This window comes from Hippopotamus amphibius, chromosome 2 (assembly GCF_030028045.1).
Source record: "Hippopotamus amphibius kiboko isolate mHipAmp2 chromosome 2, mHipAmp2.hap2, whole genome shotgun sequence".
Taxonomy (NCBI): domain Eukaryota; kingdom Metazoa; phylum Chordata; class Mammalia; order Artiodactyla; family Hippopotamidae; genus Hippopotamus; species Hippopotamus amphibius.
The window spans coordinates 181,608,806-181,632,113 of record NC_080187.1 but is presented as its reverse complement, the minus strand read 5'-3'; positions in this window follow the sequence as shown (position 1 = coordinate 181,632,113).

Here is a 23,308-nt window from a genome sequence, read left to right as displayed (position 1 = left end):
CCTATTCATTCCTTCCTATGCACAACCACCTGGTCTCCGATTTCCCAGCTTTTGATAGCATTGCTTGCTTTCTGCCTTGCATTTCTCCCTGGTGGTCTTTGTGGCTATCTTCATGGTTCTTCACAGGTGGTGATTCAGGTCTTCCCGCCACCCTCCCTCATTCTTGCAATCTGTGTCAGGCCACTTGGTTATGTACTGCTCCTCCTGACTACCCAGATCCGGATGCATTCTAATCCCTGCTGCTCTCAAGGCCAGGTTCTTGTACGATTTGCCTCAGTCTTTTTTCTTTTTTCCTTTTTTCCTTTTGGCTGTGTTGGGTCTTTGTTGTTGTGCACAGGCTTTCTCTAGTTGTGGCGAGAACAAGTTTTCCTGGAAAGTTTTCCTAGCAACAGTCCCATTAGACTTGATAACTCTTCTCCCTAGTAAGGTGACCCTAACTGACCAAAATTAGGTAGCTTATCTTGTTGCAGAACACGGGCTCTAGGCACGAGGGCTTCAGTAGTTGTGGTACTCAGACTCAGTAGCTGTGGCTCACAGGCTCTAGAGCACAGGCTCAGTAGTTGTGGCCCATGGGATTAGTTGCTCCGCGGCATGTGGGATCTTCCCTTACCAGGGATCGAACCTGTGTGAACTGGCAGGTGGATTCTTAACCACTGCACCACCAAGGAAGTCCCTTGCCTCAGTCTTGAAAGGACAATCCCCGTGATAAATGTCTGGCTGTGTAATATCAGTGGTTCGGAAGGGACTGATTCCACCAAATAGAAGGTATTGAAAATATTTTTGTACCAAATTTTAATAATTTGTTAATTAAGCTGTTAGGTTAGAAGTTACAAGATGCTTATGTTTGCCAGAATGTGTTGCAGAATTTTTTTTTGGAATCTCTGAGCACAATTATTACAATGTTCTAAGCAATACTAAGTCTAGGTGATATACCTATCTTTGAAATCATAATGGTATCCAACCGATTAATAGAGTATTGCCTCTAGATCTAATTTAACACAATTTCTGGACCATTCCTTTCTGCCTCTGCCAAATCTGAATTTCTTCTAGCTCCTTGCAAGAATTCAGAACTAATATGTTCCTCTAACTTACTTGCATATTTCACATCTTATTTAGAATTGTAGCCTTTGGAAGCCAGGAATGGTTTTTCCTTAGAAGGCAGCAGGGTAATTCCTGCAGTTTTAATAAGCACTTTGTAGGCATTTCTCAGGGGGTCTAATTAACTATAGATGGGTAATTAACAGCATGAATCAAACATATACAATGTGATCAAGAGCAAAAGCCACTCCAGGTAGACAAGATACATCCCTGAAAGTTTTCCTAGCAACAGTCCCTAGACTTGATAACTCTTCTCTCTAGTAAGGTGACCCTAACTGACCAAAATTACTGATCAGGCACCACTTGATCTCTGATGGTTGAGTTTAAGCCAGTCTTTAAATTATCCTCCTATGTTGTAGTCCTCACTTTCCAGCCTCCAAAAAGGACAATTCTCAGCTCTCATGCTAATAATACAAACTGGCCATGCTTAAAATGAAAGGTTATTGATGGAAATTAAGAATTGCTTATGGCAGCACAAAAACCCATGCTAAAAGACAGGTGCAAATAAATGATGATATAAGAGCCTGGTGAGTTTGACTGTTTACCAGAAACAGCTCTGCAAATATTGCCTGTGGAAGTTTATTTTTCACCTGGCCTTTACTTGCTTCTCTTTTAGGGGCATGGAAAGTGAACATTAGGTTAAGAGAAGTAATAAAAAAAGAAAACAAAACTGTAAACCCAATTAATTAAAGTCTTGTCTTTGACTGTAAGTGACAGATGTATTTGTACAGGGTGATTTTGTCTCAGTTACAAAGGCATCAACGCAATATTCTGCCTGTGCTTTCAGCGGTCTCTCAGGTAGAGTGAATTTGTAAGTGCTAAGCACACAAATGAGATGTACAGTTTTCAGTGTAGTTTCCAATCAGATGTTTAAACTTGGTGTGTAAAAATAACCTCATCAGGGTAATTTTTTTTCTCTCAACAAAATAAAATAGAACTTAACCACATGGAAATAATGGTTAGGTCACCACGTTCAAAGGATTAAGCATCATGGCTTTTTTTAAAACTAATTAATTTATTTTATTGGCTGTATTGGGTCTTTGTTGCTGCACATGGGCTTTCTCTAGTTGCAGCAAGCCAGGGCTACTCTTCATTGTGGTGTGCAGGCTCCTCATCGTGGTGGCCTCTCTTGTTGTGGAGCATGGGCTCTAGGTGCATGGGCTTCAGTAGTTGTGGCACATGGGCTCAATAGCTGTGGCTCATGGGCTCTAGAGCGCAGGCTCAATAGTTGTAGCACACGGGGCTTAGTTGCTCCACGGCATGTGGGATCTTGCCGGACCAGGGCTTGAACCCATGTCCCCTGCACTGGCAGGAGGATTCTTAACCACTGTGCTACCAGGGAAGCCCATCCTCATTTTTTTAAAATTGATGAATTAAACGATCAAAAAATGTTAGAGGTTTTGATCTGAAGCTTGGCTTGCTTTATACTCTATTTACTCCTACCAGATTACCTCATATGCACTGATGGTTTTGATAAACATTCATAAGCATTTGATTTAAATTTTTTTTCTCCAGTCCTGGAGAGTTTTGGACTTAAATTTCTAAAGCCTTCTGGTAGCCCAATATGTTGAAGACGTAATGAGAAGTCTTCAGGGCTCATGTATTGAGTTTTTTGCTAGTATAATTGATTCTAATTATAAAGAAAGCTAAATTTCCAGAAAAATGTCAAAAACATAACATTAAAAGATATCACTTGTTGTAATATATATTTATGAGAAACCATTTTGTAGGGCTCTAAAAAGTTACATCAAATACATCCTGGCCTTCAGTTTCCTCATCTATAAAGCAAAAGAGTTGAACTTGGTGGTTTCCTTGAAACTCTTTGTGTCTTTGATTTCTAGTAAGACCCCACTTTATTAGTGTTTTCAGTGTAAAATGATGCTTCTACCTAAGTTACCAATCAATAGCAATTCACTGGTTTGTGGACTTAATAAATGGAATTCTGATTTTCTTCACATTAACTCCTTTAAAAATGGATATATGTGTCTGTTCCAGAGATGACCTCTGACTTCTGACTTGAATTAACTCTTAATTTCAAGATAATAGGTCTCAAGTGAAAGATTATTTAAATATATCTCGGCAAACATCCAGATTGACAGGTCTCCAAGACAATTTATAGTAAGCTATTTAGGAAAGAATGTAATATACCCTTTGCACTTACTATAGGCATGAGGGAAATCTAGGTCTGTAAAACATTTGGTGATTGCTAAGCTTTTGACACTTACCTGCAAACTTTATTGTATGATTGGTATAGTCTTAAAAAGACAAAAAAATTATTAAAATATGGTGGGGCAGGAGGAACATAATATTGAGCGTTTATTTCACAATCTTGTTGGGGTGCTGGCTAGTTCCAGTGTACTATAGTTTTCTTAGTGATAGGTACTTTTCTTCCCTCTGTACTCTCAGTCTTCCTACTTTCAAAATAAATTAAGGATTCTTACTTAGAACAAGAGCATTTATGACTCCAGCAGGGATGATTTTGAAATAGAGATAAGACTTTAATTTCTTGACATGTACTGATTTATAAGATTTTGAAAAACACAAGTTCTATTCCTTAATTTTCATTTTGTAATATGAGAAATATGGTAAAATGGCTTCTTTGCATCTAGATAATGTTTAATCCTTGCAGATTTTCTCACTTAGAAATGAATTGAAATATTTCTTCATTGATATATCTAAACATTATGAGGTACATGAATTAATCTCTCATTACCTATAGGTGAAGCCTATTATAATTCCAAGATTATTTTTTAGTCAGCAGCTTAGGCAAATCCAGTTGGCTGTGGAATTGAGAAAAATCCTTTTAGCTTTTGATATATTTTCTCCAGTATGTGTGTGTGTGTATATATATATATATATATATGTATATATATATATAAAATGATAAAAATGATAAAAATGATATTCTCATGAGGTGTCTATATATACTGGGTCATTTCTGAGTGCGTGTTTGTAATTACCAGTGCTCACTCTCCATCTCCTACAGAAGTTACAGTTTATTCTGCACCCCCGGTTTATCCATTTATAAAAGTGGGAGCTAATAGAAAGATTTATGAAGGGATATCCAACCATGTCTAAGGAAGATCTTAAAATTCTACTGATTTTGTTTGCCACTAGAGCTGTGTGAAAGTTAATATTTTTAGTCCACGGAGGTTTATGCAAATTATTTTTAAAGTCCTAGTCATGTGAGGTCATATTCCTTGAGTGTCATCAGAAACTCTGATTTGTGTTAGCTGGAATGCCCAGAGCTAAATTAATCCAAAATGGCTGAAAGGTACCAGGGAGATTTTGTGTTCAGGAGGTATTAGAGGCAGGAAGATGAATTTGATAGCTGTTTTTTAAATTACAAAATTAGTACTTTCTTATTTTAAAAATCAAACAATATAGAAGTTTATAAAGTAAAAACCTGAAGTTCCATACATCAACCACTAGAGTTAACTAGTACTGATAGTTTTGTTTTTCTTTTTTTAACAAAAAGCAGGATTAATCTGCCTTTATTGTTGTATAACTTGCTTTTATTTACTTTGGAATATGTCATTGACATCTTTCCAGGCTTATGTATATAAATCATACCTAATATATTTTTATACACTTCTCTATAGAAGAATATTTTGATTATTTCTAATTTTGAACCATTACCAACTATAATAGATGCTCTTTTTTTTGTACCTTAATGCTTTCATGCTGCTATTTCTGAAGGCTTGTTACCAGAAATAAGGTTATTTGGTTCATTTAACATTTTTACAGGTGATATATGGAAGGACTTTACAAAACCTTCTCATTATAAGATCTTGATCTTCACATATCAAATAATCCTGGGTTGGAGAGCAAGTGGAGCTCAGCTAGATTTGGTCTTCAAAACAAGGAGTGGTTATGTATTTATTCGTTGGGTTTAATTGCCTGACAGTATAGCCAACTTTATGAACTAAGGCAGTGCATATCTGTGGAAATGAAAACCACTGAATCACTTAGGCAAGTTTAATTTGGCCTTATGAATATTTTTAAACATCATTCAAAAGGAAACTATAAATAATCTTCCTTGAGTATAATCTTTCTCTTAAGGAAAATAATACACACCTCACAGATTGGGTATGTTATTGCCTGCTGCCATACCTGATTTATATCAGTGCTAGTCTGCATTTTTATACTCTGTAGACTATTTTGTGAGTTAATAAATTTGCATTGGCACATCTATATGTTATCACAGGTAGTGGACACACTGCCCCAAGGCAACTGAGCAAAAATAAACCGTGGGAAATTAGTGTTAAGATCTCGGGTAAAACATTGTCACTGAGAACAAAATCTCTTCTCTTCTGCTTCTTACTATTTTCTGGTCTGATTATACTGCTCCTAATCTATCCAGGAACAGAAAAATTACTTTCTGGCTTTTCCCTCCTATGTTTTAGGCCAAAATGACTACATATTCTATTGCTTCATCTGCTGGTTTAATAAAAGGAGAATTGAAAAGTCTAAGGGACAAGAGAATTTGTTTAATACCAACAGCAGCTATGATTTTGCCATTGGGGTTCTGAAAATTAGAAAGTTCCAAATTCCAATGAATCAGGGTACTTGGATAAAAGCAAGTACTGATGACCTTTATGCCCTCCTTCAGTGAAATTGTTTCATCATACTGATGATGTGATATCCTTCTAAACTCCCAAGGATGCAAGCAACAGACACTCTTGAGGCCTGGGCACACACAGAGCAATGTTTGGATGAACACAATATCTGTTTTTATTGTCTTTTACTTGTTCAATTTTAGACTTCTCAAAGAGCTAATTTTCAGCACATGCACAATTAAGACTTTGAGTTTCTGTGGGCAAGAGTTATAAGCAAATTGTTTAAAGTGTTCCCTCTTATCACTCCATATCTTGGCCCCCAATTAAGCAGTGGTCAAGTCTCAACTGGGGCAATCAACACCCCTAGAAATTTTATTACTGTGCTCAAACGTAGAAAGTGCATCAGATGGTCTAGAGAGACTCTTCTTTGACATCATATTTTTTATCTTACCCTACTTTCTACTTTCAGAGGAAATTAAGGCACTTTTTTAAAAAAGTAAATTTATTTATTTTTTGGCTGTGTTGCGTCTTCATTGCTGCATGTGGGCTTTCTCTAGTTGTGGTGAGCTGGGGCTACTCTTCATTGCAATGCCTGGGCTTTTCATTGAGGTGGCTTCTTTTGTTGTAGTGCACGGGCTCTAGGCACATGGGCTTCAGTTGCTGTGGCACTCAGGCTCAATAGTTATGGCTTGCGAGCTCTAGAGCACAGGCTCAGTAGTTGTGGTACATGGGTTTAGTTGCTCTGCGCTCAGTAGTTGTGGTGTACGGGTTTAGTTGCTCCGTGGCACGTGGGATCTTCCCAGACCAGGGATGGAATCTATGTCCCCTGGCATTGGCAGGCAGATTCTTAATCACTGCACCACTAGGGAGATCCAAGGCACTTTCTTAATAGTAACCACTTTATTCTCACCACATTCTTAAGAGGAAGGAGCCAAATCTTTTGTCAGGACTATTGCAATAGTGTTCAAACTTCTCTCTCTACCTTTATTCAGTCTCTGTGGTTACAGAATGCTCTTTATACAGAACTAATTGGTCATATTACTCCCTTGCTTCTTCCCAAGGCTCTCTTTTGTGCATGGGATAGATTTCAAACCCTAGTTGTGACAGATAAGGCCTGCCATGATCTGAATTGTCTCCCAGCTTTTTCTTTCAAAAGTACCCCTTTGCCTAAAAAACTCCAGTCACAAGAGATTGCTCTGCATTTCCCGGAATTCTCCAGGACTGTAACTTCTTCTACACAGCCCTTCCTAAACACTTTCATCTAGATTCCCTTTCTTCACCCTAACACCCCGCCCCTGAGGAATTGGTCACTCAGTCTTTTGTGCCCACTTGTATCTATGAGTATTTTAATTGTAACAACTGTAACATCTCATTAAGTATATTCATTTAGATGTCTAGTTTGTATTTTTGGGCTGTTGTTTCATTGACAGAAATGAAGTTCTTCAGTTTTATATTGCCATGTCTAGTCTTTAGTAGGCAGTGACTAATTAGCCAAATATTTAATGAATAAATATTAATATCTCCATTGCAACCGAAGGGAAATCAGACCTAATTATCAGAGTTATAAATAGGATTTTGTATAAATGTATGTGTGCTTGTCTTTTTCTTTTTTCTTATTCCAAAAAGAATTTAAGACAAAAAATTATGCACACTCTAATAGGATAGTAAATAAACAATGGTGGACATTAAGATAAAATAAATTGAGAGGAATTATAGAATCATGTTTAGAACTTTGAGTCCATTGTGGTTTTAGCCACAAGCAAATGTACTCTTAGTTACACAGTTAGGAAAAGCAAAAAGTAGACTAGAAATTCTTCAAAGATTAATCTAGGATTTATTAATGGAGTTGTGGGTTTTAAAAAAGAAGATGGACGTAGAAATTAGAGAGAATATTTTGAAAGGAAATGTCAGTCAGTGAAATTAAGTATATTACACTCTTGAAGTTATATTCATAATACAAAATTTATCTGTTTCAGAATTTGTATGTCTTAGAATAATGGCATCTCATTGTTGCTGCCGAAAGCCTGAGAATACATGTGCAGTATCCTTGGATATTAAACTACAATTCTTACTTTACATGGGGTTCTCAGGAATATTGAGCTTAAAAATTTGAAGCATATTCTGGAGGCTTTCCATCAAATATGGCATGAAAGACAAACTAGACATATATTAATTCAAGGAAGTAAATTTTTTCTTTGACTAAGGGAAAAAACAACAAAAGTTTGATTTGCTTTTCTTTGAAACACAATTTTAGCCAGTTATCCATGCTGTTTCATTGTTGCATTTGTAAGACAATTAGGACCTTAAAATCTGAAAAATTCAGAGATGCTGAGAGAAAAGAAACTGTGTGGAATTTGAAGGAATATCAAAGAATGAAAGCCAAGAGATTATTATAAAACACAGAGATTATTGTATTTTATACTAAAAAGTTTTGTTATAATGAGAACTCCAAATGATAGAATTTGTCTTACCATCAAATCTAGATAATTATACTTCAATTACTTGGAGAAGATTGAGCATCTGGATTTAATGTACAAAGCTTAGAAAAAAAGTAAAATATTTAAATTCTAGGTATAAACTTTAATCACATTCTACACACTTAGCTAAGTTGCAGTAAGTTCAAGAGCAGTCAAAATTTATCATGATCAGTGATTATCTGATTTGCATATACACTTATTAAAATACTATTAATATGATTGACTCTGAGGTAGAAGAAAGATACACATATCATGGTATGATAGCTGCTTTCAGAAGAGGTGATCAACCACATTTATTCAGTTCATGCAGTTCAGAATTGAGTGGAGGCACAAAATTAAGTGACACTCTTAAAAACCTCTAATTAAAGTTAAGGTAAATATCTAGTATGTTAAGAATCCTTGTTCCCTTGGAAGTAGCGCTAAACCTGTTTCTTTGTTGAGAATTAAGGCTAATGTTCAAATACATATTCTAATTTCAGCTTACATAATGAAAATCTCAGATGATATCTGTTCATCGGGCAATCATCAGGGTTTCTATCTTTCAAGAAGAATGCATTTTCTCTTTCTACATTTTGAGTTATAGAACTTTTATATTCACTCAGCTGTGGAAAAAGAAAATGGGAAACATATGACCAATTTATTTTCAATTTATTTCAGCGTCGTGAGCAAAAGAAGGTTTTTAATTAGGAATTTTCAAGGAAACCCCACCCACAAAATTTTTCAGTAGGTAATAAAGCTGAGATTTCCTCTACTGAATTCTAGCAAGGCTGTCAGCTGCCAGGTGTAGATAATAACCTATCTTCTTTCTCCCTGTATCTTCTTTTACTTGTCATCTCTCTTTATATTTTCTATTGTAGAAATGAGAGAAGAGATGAATTTGGTGGAGGCGGGGGCCTGGAGATGGGAAGGAAGTTAATCCCCCACTGAATTCTTTGGATTGATTTTGAGCATAATAGATAGTGTAGAGGCAGTAGCTGAAGTCCCTGGTTAGTAGAGATTTTGTAAGATTCTGGCCTCCAGGACAGCTTTAGGAGGCCAAGCAACCAAGTTTGGAATGCAGTTGTGGAGAAGACACTTTCCTCTGCCTGTGCAAGATACCCATCTTCTCCTGGAGGATGAGATGATTCTGGGTGAAACCAGAAACAATCCACTAGCCATGGCCATTGACTTGTTCATGTTGCGTGGCAGCGGTGGTGAAGCTTCCCTGAAAATCTTTGAAAGCAGCACACCATGGACCACTGGGAGCACAGCAACCTCCAAGGGATGGTAGCACAGCGGGCTGACTAGGGCTCACAGAGAGCTTTGGGAGGCAGCAATTTCTAGAAATCACCGTGAGATACTTGACTAGGAGGTTTAATGGGGGTGGGAAATTAAGGCCTTTTTATCATATGGGTGGATGCTTTTGACCCAATCATATCTTTGAGCTACAAAAGTACAAGGCATATTTTTCCTTCCTATGAAAATATTATTAAATATTTAATACATGCAAAAGTATGTGTGTGAGTGCGTATGCTTGATTCTCATTATTCAAAGCTTCCGTATTTGCAAACTTAGTCACTAAAGCGTGTTTGTAACCTCAGAATCAATACTCGTGGAGTTTTCTTTGTCATTTGCAAACATGTGCAGAGCAGTGAAACATCTGAGTCACCTGACATGCATGTTCCCAGCTGAGATCCAACAAAGTGATGCCCTGCCTTCTTGCTCCGGCTCTCATAATGTTAACAAGTGTCCTTTCTGCAGTCTGTTTAGTTTTTGTGTCTTTCACGTTTTTGTGCTTTCTGTTGGTGATTTTACTGTTTAAAGTGCCTCTAGTGCTGAAGTGCTATCTAGTGTTCCTCAATGCAAGAAGGTTATGACGTGCCTTACACGGAAAATATGTGCATTGGATAAGATTCATTCAGGCATGGATTAGAGGGCTGCTGGCCATGAGTTCAGTGTTAATGAATCGATAATATATATTAAATAGAGGTCTTTAAACATAAACACATAAAACAAGATTATATATTGATGGATTGGTAAAAATGTGCTTAGAGGCTTACAGAAACTTAACTCTGTATTTCCACTAGGAGCAATGGTTCAGTATTTGATAATGCAGCATTTGCAGTGACTTTATTGAACATAGCTGTCAAGTGGATCTGTTTCTGGCACTGTTTCGTTTCATTGGTCCATTTGTCTTTCTCAGAGCCAATTCTATACTATATTAGTTGTTATAGTTATATCAATCTGATTGGACTAGGTTATGCAAGTGGCAACTCTGAAACTGATGATTTAGCACCACAGAAAGTATATTTTTCTCTTGTGAAAAATCTGTTTTAGGTTTGTGAAACTAACCAGAGCAGCTGTCTTTCATGAAATGGCTCCATGGTGTATCTTCATATCAACTCATGACTCCATGCTCAATATGGCAGAAGATAGCTTTGTAGTGTTTAAGATGGCAACTAAATACTTCTGCCTAGAAATGTCACATGTCATTTTGACTTTTATTAGTCAAAGCAAGATTTATAGCCAACTCTAATAGTAAGGAAGAATAATGAATTTGAATAATTAATTTTATACTGTTGAAACAACCATTCATTACTTGAGTAAATTCAAATTGGTCATGATGTATTATGTTTTTTGTATTTACCATTTTGTTTAGTTACTTTTGCATTCATGTCATAATTGAATTGGCTTATAATTTTCTTTTTACACTTTTCCTATTATCTTTATCTGGGTTCGATATCAAATATATACTGACAAAATAAAATAATTTGGGAAATGCGCCCTCTTTTCCTCTTTTATGGAAGAGTTGGTATAAGATTAAAATGATCTGTTCTTTGAGTATTTTGCAGAGTATATTCATAAAATAATTTAGGCTTAATGTTTTACCTTCAGAAGATGTTTAATTGTTCACATGATAATCCAGTTTCTATTTCTTCCAGAGTCAATTTCTTCGAAGTATATTTTTGTAGGCATAGGTTTATGTTGTTTAATTTTTTTATATTTAATGGCACAAACTGGTTTGTATTATTCTATTATTTATCTAATGTCTGCTGAATCACTCATTGTGTCTTCTGTTTCATTCATATTATTATCTGTGCTTCTCTTCATATCTCTTGGTAAAGATTTGTCAGTTTTATCTTTCAAAAAGCCGATAGTTAAACCCAATGACAGGACAAGAATAGGGAACCAGATGCAGAGAATGGACTGGAGGACATGGGGTTGGGGGGGGTGGGGGGCGAAGGGGAAGCTGGGACGAAGTGAGAGAGTAGCATAGACATATATATACTAACAACTGTAAAATAGATAGCTAGTGGGAAGTTGCTGTGTAACAAAGGGAGATCAACTCGATGATGGGTGATGCCTTGGAGGGCCAGGACGGGGAGGGTTGGGGGGAATCGCGGGAGGAGGGGTTATGGGGATATGTGTATAAATACAGCAGATTCACTTTGGTGTACCTCAAAAACTGGTACAAGAGTGTAAAGCAATTATATTCCAATAAAGAGCTAAAAAAAAATTCATATTTTAATTGAAAAAAAAAGAATGGATCAATAAAATATTGAAACTAGAACAAAAAGACAGTGGTTAAATTCTTTGATATTCTATATCTTTACTTTTCATTTTATGAATTTCTGTTATTATCTTAAAATATTTTAAAGTTATTAGATGTGTAAATATTTAGAATTTTAGTATCTTCCTGATAAAGGAAACTTTATATTATTATATAGTGACTCGCTTCATTACATATTAGCAAGACTTTTTTCCTTAAAGTCTATTTCATTTTATAATAATATAGCTGCACAATTGCCTTTTGGTTAGTTTTTTCTTGGGATATCTTTTTCCATCATTTATCTTTCAGTATTTATATATCTATATGTCTTAATCATAACTCTTATAAGTTTTGTAAGTGTACTCTGACAACCTAATTCTTTTAATTGAAGAACATAGTTTACTAAGTATGATTAATGATTTATATGGATTAATTTTTACCACTTTATGTTGTATTTTTCACTTTTTTATATTTATTCTGTAGTTTTTTTGACTTCTGGATTAAATTTTTTCTCATTTATGTTTGCCTTTCTAAAAGTTTGGATGTTATATACTCTATATATAGTCTTAGGAGTTATTGTAGAAATCAAAACAACATACTTAGTACAATAGAAACAACTAATGTCTTTGCCCTGCTCCCACACAGTAAAAGCAGTTTACTCTTATTTCTAATCACCCTCCTGACTTACTTTATGTACTGTATTGTTTTTTGTATTTCAGTTTTTTCTTTATTAAAAAAAATCAGTTAGACATTATTCATATTTTGTCAGTTATTTTTGTTAATATTTATTAACATGTTTACAATTTTCTTTCAATTTTCATTACTTCTTGCATTTTATGCCATTCTTCTGAGATCTTAGTGTTTCTTACTGAAGGAGAGCTTTTAGAATTGTTCTTTATTGAGTATGCATGGAAAAAACAGATAAAGACAAGTATTCTTTGTAATAAATGATCCAGTCAACATGAAAAAAAAGTCTTTATTGAGAACATTTTGGTGCTAAACTCTCTTAGTGTTCGTTTGAAAGAAATATTTCCATTTTACTCTCATTTTTAAAGGAAGTTTCAGTGGATTTAGAACTCTGGGTTGTTAGATTTTTCTCTGAGTCCTTTAAAGATGTTTTTCTATTATATTTTACCTCTTCTCCCCTTTTTAATTTAACAAGGGAGCTGTCTATCTTATCGTTCATTCGTTTGTAATCTCCCTGGTTGCTTTTATGATTTTATCTTTATCTTTGGTCCTGCAATTCCAAAACAATTAGTCTAGGTATGCATTTCTTTTATTATGTCCTGGCTGTTATTCATAATACTACTTCAAAATGAGAATTCTTGTCATTCATCAGCTTTGAGGAAGTCTCATGAAATTCTCATTAAATACCATACTTTACCTATTTCAAAAAATCTCCTTCTCTAACACAGATTAAACATCTGTTAGACCTTCTCACAGTATCCTTTAGAAGTTCTTTTTCTTCTCTCTCTTTTGTTCTCCTTTTCCTTTCTCTACTGTATAATGCCTAGTTTGTTCATTTTTATATTCCAGTTCTCTACTTCTCTCTTCAGCTATATCTACGCTGATTCATTTTTTTATTGAGCTTTTAAAATTTTTCAATTGATTTAGTCTTCTTTTTCTAGAAGTTCTATTTACTTATTTTCCAAATATGATCATTTTTGATGGTTTAAATTATTTTTTACTTTCATACATTCAATTATTTTTTACTTTCATGTGTTCAATCATTTTTTACTTAAAATATATTAATTATATTTAAAATATATTAGTTATGTTAATAGTTCTAATATCTTAAACCTTTTTTGTTATACTATTTTGTTTTTTTCTGAAGCCTCTTGACCCTTGACCAAGACATGTGAAATTCTCTGTATTTTGCTTTATTATTGTTAGTTCGTATTAGTTATCGATAATTGATCTCTGAGTTGAAGATGAGTATCTCCAAAGAGGATTTATGTTTCCTTTTTCTGAAAGCAGACACTGAGATGACATTTATTAAAGATTAAGTAGCACTGGGCAGAGGGAGAAGTCAGACTTGAATGTAGGCCTGACAAAGCTTTGGCCAATCTAGTGGAGAGCTCTAGAGAAAATATCATCCATCAGGGTTGTCTTGCAATGGGCTGGAAACACACAGCCCAGAGATGTGCTACTCCTCAGGCGAGGCAGCTCCCTGTAGCTGAGGCATATTCTAATGATTGTCTGCTGGCACAGTGTCTGCAGTTGTACAGCAAGTCTTACCTTCAAGAGGGATCTGAGCAGTATTTCTCTGTGTCATTGGGGAAACAAACATGGGAGTTATGAGCCAACTCAGAACCACTTTGTGTATGTTAGATGAGAAGAGGGTTAAAGATCAACCTCCTGGCATTTATGGGCTGACAGAGGAAGAAGAATAAGTTAAGATGCTTGAGAAGGAAAGACTCAAAGAAACAGGGTCCTTATCCTGAGTATTTATAATGAAAATAAAGTGTGAGAATAACTAAACATGCATTATCAACTGGAAACCGCATTCTATTTAGCATAGGATAAACTTAATCATGAATAGAGACGTGCAAATCTTGAGTACTCTGTATCATCTACTGTTTCTACTTCTTTAAAAATCAGTGAAATGCTTAACTCAATGGACATAAAGAAAATGTCTCCATACTTGTATTCAGTTCTGTTTTTCATCCTGAATTCTCTCTGTATAGGATTCCATTTTTTTCGTATGCTGTCCTATAAAAATAATTATTTCCTTGAATCATGGCTTTCAATCCTAATTAAGAAATTTCTTAATTTTATAGTTTGGAATTTCTCAAAGCTTAGACTTCATTAAACATAAAGTCTAAATTAACTGCATTTCCAAAGTTTTGCTTCCTTCTAATGCATTCTGTAAAATGCCTGTCACCAACTTATTATTGTCCCGAAATGGCTTCTCTGTATTAGTGGGTTTCTTGAACTCTGTTTTGTGTCTCTATCTGACGCTCAGTGCTCTGTGTCTGGTATTTTTCTCTGTGCATCTGCAGGACTCTGTTATAACTTTTCATTGGAAACCCAACCTACTGAATAATCTTTGCTGAAAAGGAATTTCCCTATATAATGATATAGACCCTCTGGTACTTATTGTTTAACATTATTAAATATATTTCATGACCACAGACACACAAAGTTTTATAATTCCGTTTCAAATGCACTGTCGTGTAAGCTACATAAGATCTATGGTGCCAATGTGCTGCCAGTTCTTTGATTAGGTCAATGATATTATTCTAGGAAGTAGCCATTGAAATTCAAAATAACTGCCAGGCCTTTTGAGGAAAGTGGCTCTCAATCTTTCTTTCTTCCTGACACTGCTATGTGCATCAAGTCAGATCATCTCAGCTAGCTTGGTCACAAATCTTTGACCAGGGTGTAGTGCCAAATGCAAACATTTACAGACTGGATGTAAGCAAGGCAATGACCTGCCTGCCATTGTGGATTGTGAAAGACTGTGATGATTAATTTTATGGGTCAACTTGACTGAATCATGGGGTGCCCAAATATTTAGCTAAACATTATTTCTGGGTGTGCCTGTGAGGGTTTCTACATGAGATTAACATTTGAATTGGTAGACTGAATTAAGAAGATTGCTCTTCCCAGTGTGTGTGGGCATCCTCCAATCCTTTGAGGGCTTTAATAGAACAAAAAAGCAGAGAAGGGAGAACTTGCTCTCTCTGCCTCATTGTTTGAGCTGGAACATCTGTCTTCTGTCCTTGGATTGGAACTTACACCGTTGGCCCTCTCACCCTCAGAATTATACCGCTGGTTCTTCTGGGTCTCCAGGTTGCCGACAGCAGATCCTGGGGCTTCTCAGCCTTCATAATCACATGAACCAATTCCTTATAATAAATTTCTTTATATCTGCATCTATATATTATATATACACATATAGATACAGATATAAAGAGACATTATATTATTATACTATATCCTATTGGTTCGGTTTCTCTGGAAACTAATAGTCAATAATACAGTGACCTAATCAGACCTTTTGTTTTGGGCAGAATGGAAGTCAGATATATAAGAGCATATGGGCCACCAGAGCTGATAATTGTCAAGCAGTGTCCCCACTGTGTCAGGGTTACATATCCTACTTATAGACCACCTGTCAAATGTTAGGAGAATAACAAGGGCCTCAAGATCTAGAGAAAAAAAAACTGTAAGTGAATGAATTCTAATGCTGATTCTATTATATTTTATAATTTATTGTGTTGAAGTATAGTTGATTTACAGTATTGTGTTAATTTATTTATTTATTTATTTATTTTTGCTGCATTGAGTCTTCATTGCTGCATGCAGGCTTTCTCTAGTTGCCACGAGCGGGGGCTACTTTTCATTGCGGTGCGTGGGCTTCTCAGTGCAGTGGCTTCTCTTGTTGCAGAGCGCAGGCTCTAGGTGCACGGGATTCACTAGTTATGGCATGAGGGCTCACTAGTTGTGGCTCCCAGACTCTAGAGCACAGACTCAGTAGTTGTGACACACGGGCTTTGTTGCTCTGTGGCATGTGGGATCTTCCTGGACCAGGGATCAAACCCATGTATCTTCCATTGGTGGGAGGATTCTTAACCACTGCACCACCAGGGAAGTCCCTGTTGTGTTAATTTCTACTGTGCAGCAAAGTGATTTAGTTATAGATATATATAATTCTTTTTCATATTCTTTTCCATTATGGTTTATCATAGGATATTGACTATAGTTCCCTGTGCTACACAGTAGGACTTTGTTGTTTATCCATTGTATTTATAATAGTTTGCTTCTGCTAACCCCAAACTTCCAATCCATTCCTTCCCCATCTCTCCTCCGCCTTGGCAATCATAAGTCTGTTCTCTATGTCTGTGAGTCTGTTTCTGTTTCATAGATAAGTTCATTTGTATAATATTTTAGATTCCACATATAAGTGATATCATATGGTATTTGTCTTTCTCTTTCTGACTTACTTCACCTAGTATGATAATCTCTAGGTTCATTCATGTTGCTGCAAATGTCATTATTTCATTCTTTTTTATGGCTGAGTAGTAGTCCATTGTATATATGTACCACATCTTTTTAAAAATTTATTTTAATTTAAAATTTTTTTAATTACATTAAATTTTTTTTACCACGTCTTTTTATCCATTCATCTGTCAGTGGACATTTGGGTTGTTTCCATGTCTTGGCTATTGCTAATAGTGCTGCAATGAACATTAGGGTGCATGTATCTTTTTGAATTATAGTTTTCCCTGGATATATGCCCAGGAGTGGGATTGCAAGATCATATGACAACTCTATTTTTAGTTTTTTGAGGAACCTTCATACTATTTTACATAGTGGCTGCACCAATTTACATTCCCACCAACAGTGTAGGAGGGTTCCCTTTTCTCCACACCCTCTCCAGCATTTGCTATTTGTGAACTTTTTAATAATGGCCATTCAGACTGGTGTGAGGTGGTACCTCATTGTAGTTTTGATTTGCATTTCTTTAATAATTAGTGATGTTGAACATCTTTTCATGTACCTATTGTCAGTTCTATTATTGACTTGCTGTGGTTTTGAGAAACAGAAATGGCATGAAGAAAAAATTAGTAGGTCAGTAACAGTAGGATAAATGGTACCTATAACCTGCAAAGCTTACAGGTCTTTTTTTTTTAATTTGTAAAAAGAAAAATGTTGTCTTATAATGACTCTGATTTGAGAAAATTTCATAACTGCCCTAATTCTCTTCATATAGATGGGTAGATAGAGAATAGTGGTCTTCTTTCCTAACATTTGATTGCTGATCTGTAACCACTGGTTGATGGGCCACCCTGACACAGTGGTAACATTACTGGGCACCTGATCCTTTCAAACTCACCTCCTCTTCACCCTTTTCATCCTTTTCTCCACACTAACTTCCTTTTCTGACGTCACTGTGGTGGCACTCCAGTCTAAGGTAGAGCATGACTTTAGACTACAAAGTGTTTTAGTTTCTTACCAAAAACATAGAAAAGTTTCTTGCCAAAAATCATGGAAAACAAAGAATTTTTATTTATTTATTTATTTTTTAGTACTGATAGGAACAGCAAAAGACAAGAACATAAGCTAATTTTACCCTTAATGTTTTGGTGTACAGTAAGTCCCCTACATACGAATGTTCAAGTTGTGAGCTTTCAAAGGAGCAGATGTGCATTCCGTCAGTGTCAGGTGTGATTGAAAGTGCACCTTGCCCCCCATCTCCTATTGCTGCCGATCCTTCGCTCCACCATCTCGCACCTCCTCTCCCTCCTCCAGTCAGGAACTCTTCTTGCCGGTTCACTCAGTGCCAGCCCCTGTATGCCAGCTCTTGTACTGAACTACTGTACTTCTCAAGGTACTGTACTGTAAGATTAAAGTTTTCATTATTTTTTGTATTTGTATTTTATTTAGTGTGTGAAAAGTATTATACACCTATTACAGTACAGTACCAAATAGCTGATTGTGCTAGTTGGATACCTAGGCTAACTTTGTTGGACTTAGGAACAAATTGCACTTGCCGACATGCTCTTGAAATGGAACTCTTTCATATGTAGGGGACTTACTGTATTTTTCTCAAAGTGCATAATTAGAGGGCACTCTCAGTAGAGAGGACATGCCAGATAGGGTTAAACATTGCATTACATAGGATAGAAAAACATACATGAGGACACTCGAATTGTTTTCCCACAGAATTTCACACATTTTGATCACATCACTTTCCTTTTAGGGCACAAATCTCCCCCCGGCACCAAGAAAGGATGTGGGATCTGCTCCAGTCTGTCATGTCACTTAGCTGTCATGAAAAGACATGTTCTGCTTGGTCATAACAGACCTGCAAGATCTTTTTTTTAGTTCATATCTCCTTAAATGCACACATGTACTTGCTACTACTACCAACACTGCTTTAGCACCCGGAGAAGAGACAGACATTTCCGTCAGGGTGGGAGTAAGGGTAGGGCTCCCCTTTGTCACATCCGAAATTCCAAAAACGGTGTATGCAGATACTCTTTGGAAAAATGAGTGTCCTTGGAGTCTGTGATGATGATGTAAGAGACAGTAATGTCATGTCAGTAAGTTCAGTTTTATTCAGAATGCCCTGAATAACCAGAGTCATACTTTTGTGGTTGGCAAATGTGGCACTACCATTCAGTCATTAAAAGCCTTTTCAAGAAAAATTTTACCCCAAAGAAGAATGCGTTAAGAAGATGATCTGCTGGGTCTCACATTATGATGGTCTCCGGACGATCCGCTTTGCATCCCTTCCATGTAGAAACAGAAGCTGGCTTTCTGTCATTCTTGGAAAGTTGTACTGCCTGTTTTGATTGGACTTTGGGAGAGTGGTTCATATTCTACATTGGAAGTTTCTATTTTGCCTCATCTAGGGAAGCTATGCTTTTCTTTTCAATTTTGAGCTCTATGGAAGTTGGAGGATAGAGTGTAGCAGAGAAAAACATTAGGCAGGCGGGTCTTGAGACAGTTTCAGAAAGAGTGGTTCAGCAGTGATTTTTTTAGGGGAGAGGCTTGTTTTTGTTTTTTATGTTAGTGTTCAGCATCGGTTTTTGTTTGAATAAAAGGGTAGAACAGCTAAAAATTTTTTAAAGATCTTTACTTAGGGCATTTTAACAAACATTTCGTGTTTTATTTTCCCTAGGCAAAAAATAACTGTATAGTATTTACACCTTTACCCTCACAATACTCACTGCCCCATCCCCTCCTTTCTTCCCAGATACCGTAGATGTTGTAGAGGAATAATTAGACTAAATCTATGAAATGCCTTGAACTCTGAGAGAAAGACCCTCTGAAAATACAAGTTGTCATTATGCTTGTTTCTTATAGACACATTCAACCACAGATGTTTCCATGTTAACTCAGGGCCCATCAGTTTGTGATATTTAAACTTTAGGAAACAGTTGGAGCTATCTGACAACTTCTAAAGAACTGCAGATCTGTAGCTCTTAGTGGGCGACAGAGCAGCAGGAGAATACGCCCAGGAAACCAAATTTGTATTTTTTTTTTTTTTACTATCCTTATTCCCTGCCCCACCTTGTTTTCTCTGGTCACCCTCTCCCTTCTCAGCTATACCTCCACCCCCCTCTCTGCATGGTCCCAAGACCTCAAAATTCTCTTTAATTTTATTAAAAGAAGTATCTTCATTAACAGGGGTATCCCTATTTGAAGGGATGCAGTGATAGATCATTGTCATCCCTGCAGTCTTTCTCCCTCATTTAGAAGTTGGCATGAAAGGCTTGATGTACAGAACAATATCATCTGCTCTAATGATCTATAGACTAGAATCAGAGCTCAAAGACTCCAGCCTTTCTGGCTCATACTGTGCACGGGAAGCGGCTGGTGCTCATGTTTTATTGGAATGATGGGAACAAAGGATCTTAAGAGGACTACACAGGGACCATGTAAGTCATAACAAGCCTTGTGAAATTGTTTCAACTCCTTTCCTCAAACTTAGCTGTTGTGACAAATGTGTCAAAGCTTTAGACAGGGAATACTGGTTGCTGATGGAACCTGGGTCGGTGTAGGACAGGATTGTGCCTCTAAGTCAAGGTACTGAAGCAGGAAAGAGAGAAAAGGGAGAGTCTTTGTAGAAAGATAAGGTTACTGACATTTACTCTTAAAGTAGCCGAGCACTGCTACTTTAAGAAAAATTTTATTTCTGGTCTGGAAAGCCACTTTGTCACAAGCATTCCAACTGCTTTATATTTGTATTGATGCCATTACAATTCATTGACCTGAGATTGAAATTAAAACAAACAAATAAATAAAAAACAACAACCAAGTAGTCAGAGAAATGTATTCATCTCAAAGTGTGCAAGTAGCTTGCTCCCAGGGTGTTCGTGCCTTTCCTGGGCCAGCTGTCATCAATCTGGAGATTTCATTTAGCTTGTCTGTGAATAGGTATGTTTGGGTAAGTTGTGACTTCTCTGCAAGGGAACAAGTCATGCATTAAAGCCCACATGGCTTTCCTCTGGGACATGTATCTCGGGCTGAGCTCAAAGCAATGATCGCAAAAATGCCCCGAGTAAGTTGCCAGTGTTTCTGCTGCCTACAGTACAGAGATTTCAAGTTTGCAAGCCCATGAATTCTTCCCCAACCATCCAGGAACACAGAGAAAAGTAAATATTGAGTTCTGCAGATGGCATCTTATTTTCTGCTCATTTCCCTTAGATCACTAGGGTCAGTCAATAAAAGAACACTAGTAGCCTTTCCTGGAGAGAGCAAAGGCCACCATGTGTCTGAAACTGAATTTGAAGTTTCATTGGCTTGGAATCCACTGTATTTCTAAATCATTATCCGGCTTAAAGTGGCAGTTAAAGCAGAAATATGTCTCTAATGGAAGGAGCTGGACTTTGGCTGGCTTCAAAGGGATCAGAGTTTTGTTTCTGAATTTGGGAGACTATCTCATTGCCAGAAAATAAAATAAGGACTCCAAAGAACTGAATTCTTATTTTCTATTCTTGTACACAGCCTGATAAAAATTTTGCTTTCTTTTTGTAGTTTAAAATTTGCATCTGCAAAATGGGGATAAGTGACTGTTATTGACCTCTTAAAAACACCGTAAGGCAGGTAGTTAATGTCTTTAAGGTCTAAGGTAAGTAGCTATTCGATCAAGAGGGTTTTCTTTATTACTATTATAATGCCAATCACAGAGTGTGCTCACATCAAATAGTTGTTTTCTTTCGTGTCTAATGATACATTCTTAAAGCTCTTAGGGAGCCACTTCCATCATAGAGCTAACTGGAGTCCTGTTGATTACTCTTTGAAATTGAATGCAAAAAGATTGCTAATATCCAGTGGGGAAACAGGTACTCTCAGACACTGTTGGTGGGAGTGTAAATTGGAACAGTCTTTTTGGAGGGCAATCTGGCAAACTCTAGCAAAATTTAAAGTGCTCAAACTCTTTTAACCAAGCAGTTTCACTGGTGGGTTTCTATCGTAGAGAAAAAATTCCCCATGTGCACACAGTAACATGTGCAGGGATGATCATTTGAACATTTTTTTAAGATAGTAAAATATTAGAAACCCTTAAGTGTCTGCCAGTTAACAAGTGGAAAAACTTAAATGATGTTTCGCCCATACTTTGGCATCCTATAAGGCAGTTAAAAAGAATGAAGTTTTCTTCATACTGATGAAGAGCTCTTTGTATGTATATTTGAATGGGAAAAAAAAGAATCAAATGTTTATGTCACAAAAGACATATTTTTACACATGTGTATATGTAAAGGTAGAGAAAAGCTTGGGGATATATGTATCTGAGATGGATTGATAACCTCTGAGAACAATTATGGAAAGAACGGGCTAGGAAGCAGGTGACCTTTACTCTCTATCCCTTGGGTTTTTATAAGCTATGAGAACATACTCAGATTTTTTTTTAAAGCAGTATTTTTTAAAATTTATGTATGTATGTATGTATGCATTTATTTATTGGCTGAGTTAGGTCTTCGTTGCTGCACACGGGCTTTCTCTGGTTGCTGTGAGGTGGGGCTGCTCTTCATTGTGGTGCATGGGCTCCTCATTGTGGTGACTTCTCTTGTTGTGGAGCACAGGCTGTAGGCACGTGGGCTTCAATAGTTGCAGCACATGGGCTCAATAGTTGTAGCTCATAGGCTCTAGAGCACAGGCTCAGTAGTTGTGGCGCACGGGCTTACTTGCTCCGCAGCATGTGGGATCTTCCTGGAGCAGGGCTCAAACCCGTGTCCCCTGCATTGGCAGGCGGATTCTTAACCACTGTGCCACCTAGGAAGTCCCTACTCAGATATTTTTATGTAAAAATAATAAATATATTTCAGAGCCATTTGCATTTGGTCTAGAAAAAGTCTAATCAGCTTTCTCTGCTTTCAGTTTTTCATCTTAAAAAATTGTCAAAATAGTTCTATAGTCTGTTTCAGTTCTAAGTACGATCAAAATTGATGGATAGAAGATCCAGAATTGTCAGGGGAAAGGCAAAGCTTGGATATGTTGTCTTTCTTCTGTGACTTCAGTTTCCTTGATTAGCCTTACTTCCGTTTGTTCATGAGACATCCGAGGGTGTAGGAACAAGAAGAGCCTAGCATGATAATTTTGAAAGTATATTCCACAGAACACTTGTCTCAGATTGGGGTGGGAATCCTATTATTCAAAGCATGATCTATAGGACTCTATTTCCTCTTCCTCTTTCTCTTTCCTAGAAGGAGCCTATTTCTCTTGTTCTGTGGTTTGCCTGGAATTAGCCTTACTCTCAGCTTCAGTGGTGGGCCCTGATTGGCCTAAGCCAACTCACCCCACCCTGGTCAGCTGAGGAATAACCAAACCTAAAACAATCAGCACATCACCATTTCCATGGATAGCAAATGGCCCCCAAAGGGCATGTGACAATCGGAAGAAGCTTTCTCTCCTCTTCGGCAGTGCATGAAGACAGCTTGGGAGAGACTACCGTAAGGGAAGCCTGCTTCAGTATGAAGCTGACACAAGGAGGGCAGAGATGAGTGACTGTCAGACAGTGGAAATATAGCCCTGGCACTTGAAGCTCACACTACTTTTTTAGTTAAATGCAGCTATAAACTCACTTTACTCATTACATTAGTTTTGGTTTAGGTTTCTGTTATTTGTAAGTGAAAGCATCCTAACTGACAGATGTAGTATGACTCATACTGTGAGAAGAGGTAGGAAGT